Raw genomic sequence first — 3,109 nt, forward strand, 5'->3', positions numbered from 1 at the left:
AGAGAGAGAGAGAGAGAGAGAGAGAGAGAGAGAGAGAGAGAGAGAGAGAGAGAGAGAGAGAGAGAGAGAGAGAGAGAGAGAGACCAATCCGGAAAGACGAAAAGCATTAACTAACGAATTAAGCACAAACAATTATGCAAGAAAGGTCTCTAGAGGGTGTATGACGAATGAGGAAGGTAAAGATAATAGGGAAAAAAATTAATGATAGAAACGAATATTTAGCACAAGCAAGAATATGAGAACAGGGTAGAAGAGGAAACTTTACCGAAGAGAATAGGCAAGCGTACCGAGAACAAATGTGGAACAGATGTCAGCCTTGGAGAGGAAGTATGAAAGAAGACAGACAAGGTTAACGGGCGCGTTACCATGCAAGATCAAGACAGATACTAACAAATAATGACGAGGTGCCATTTGGTATTGAAATAATGAATAAATATGACATGCCCTTATAGCAGTGTTTACGGTATCACGGTGAAGCTTTAAACTGCTATCAAAACGGTAAAAATAATTTACCAGATTTGGCAAACTAGCTTGTCTAAACTCAATGTTGTACTTTTAGTAAGCAGCAAAACTTAATGAAAGAACTGCGAATGAAATGACAGGATATTATTATCGACTAGGGAAATATTTATGACTGACACTTTACTACAAATGTGGGCTGTAGAACTGCTAAATGTTTTAAAAGATATTGCTACATGTGTTATGCAAATAGTCAAATGTTTTCCTTAAAGAGATAGATGCTTTTGAAATGTTCCTACTGTGACGTAATAAAGGGTCAGATTTTCGTAATCCAAAAGTATTTGTTCATCTTTCTTATCTTCAAAAGCTGGAAGTGAGTCTACAGTCACTAATTTACATACTGTCATTCTTTAATTCCGAAACATCTGGAAATCAAAAATTCGCAAATTGTGTGATAAACGGGCCAGGACATTTTCCTGATGTATACACGTGTACACGAACGTATACAAACATACGCACAAACACACCGACATATACTCAGTCAGCGCATAATCAACTGCATACTCACATACCAAACACTCATGAACGCACGGACGCACGCACGGACGCACGCACGGACGCACGCACGCACGCACGCACGCACGCACACGTATTAAAACATTCGTGTAGATAAGTGAACGCTTACACAGATTTGAATACGTAACCCAAATTTGTTTATTCATTTTTCAATATTTGATCAAAAACCAGTATAACAAGAAACGCTTTCCTGGCTAGATATCATTGACAAAAGTTTGTGTGAAACCGTAGGGTATACAAGATGAAGAAAGGAGTTATGAGGTCTGTATCGACTGGGGTCGACAACTAATGATGACAACTTTCATTGCAATGACTAGTATATTATTCTGTTTGAAATAAGTAGAATCTAGTCTTTTCCCGACTTTATGCAATTAGAATTTAAAAAATTAATATCTTTTCCTAAAAGAAAAAAAAGAAGCTTAACTCAAATAGTAAGAAAAGATGGTGGTTACTACGGTGTGCGCTCGAAAGCACACGCACACACACACACACACACACACACACACACACACACACACACACACACACACACTTTCATACATGAACATTCATCATAGCAAACTCACAAGTACGCGCACATCAATACATATTAAAACATTTAGCAATGCTAAGTAACATATATACAAGATTAACTTCAGCAAATGAACGTTGAATTTATCATTATTTGATCCGTATTCGTCAAATGTGTATGACGGTATACCGAGAAAACGGAAATTCTTTCCCAACTATATATCTATGAATGACCTCTCCTAAACTTTTTTTTTGTAAAATGGTCTTGTTATATCTTGGATACGGAGTTTAATGTAAGACGAGTGCTTCTTAAATTATTTTATTAAGGAAATAAAGTTTGGTGTGGTACGGGGTACAATGACTATATTGCACAATTACAAGAACTGTATCAAGAGACACAGAAAAGATGCAGGGAGAAGATGACAGAGAGGGTAAAGAGAAGAGCATGTATGTATGTATGTATGTATGTATGTATGTATGTATGTATGTATGTATGTATGTATGTATGTATGTGAATGTGTATATCTGTGTGTATGTGTGTATGTATGTATGTATGTATGTATGTATGTATGTATGTACGTACGTATATCCGTACATACATGCATACATGCAGACAAGTAGACCGGAGAGGGAGTTCAGTTAAGAACCAAACCGGAAGCTATATTAGGGACAGATTTGACTAAAAGCATTGTTGCGATTCCTAACTTTTTTCGCCATAAGTTTCTTTTTCGTATGTTGTGTATAATGGTATACGTTTTCAGAACGATCTATGTATTAAGAACTGTGTAGCAAGATTTCTTCGTAAACTGTTCCTACTCTTCGAAAATTATACGGAGTTTTATCAACTATGTATTAACCGAAATCAAATCAAGAGAAGCAGAAAGTTGTAAGAATTAGAAATGGAGAAAGAAATCAGGAAGATATATATTAATTTTGCAAATAATCAATTGTGTTTTGCTTAAAGATATTCATGCTTTTACTTTCGAAATGTTTCTGTAATGACGTAATAAATGATCACATTTTAGTAATTCAAACATATTTGTTCATCTGTGTTCAAACAACAACATTAGAACTACATTGATTGTAATGGATATTAAGCTTGAGACAATACTTGAGATAGTTGACTAACCAATATAGAAGGAAAAAGCTCTATTGACTAGGTATCATTCACAAGAAATTGGAGTATGAGTTTAGTAATGAAAATGAGATGTTAGCTTCTGGAAGAAGTATTAAGGCTTTAGTCAAGTGGGATCGGCAGCTGATGATGACAGTTTTAGTTTCAACGTTTATTCTTTTATTTGCGTCATTCATTTCACAGCGGCCATGCTGGAACACCGCCTTAAAGGGTTTTTTTAGTCGAAGAAATCAACCCCAGGACTTATTCTTCGTAAGCCTAGTACTTATTCTATCGGTCTTTTTTTTTTTTACCGAACCACTAAGTTACGGGGACGTAAACACACTAACATCAGTTGTCAAGCGGTGGTGGCGGGACAAACACAGACACAAAGAAACACACATAAATACACACACACACACACGCACACACACACACACACACACACAC

The sequence above is a fragment of the Octopus bimaculoides genome, chromosome 1 (genome assembly GCF_001194135.2).
Source record: "Octopus bimaculoides isolate UCB-OBI-ISO-001 chromosome 1, ASM119413v2, whole genome shotgun sequence".
NCBI lineage: Eukaryota > Metazoa > Mollusca > Cephalopoda > Octopoda > Octopodidae > Octopus > Octopus bimaculoides.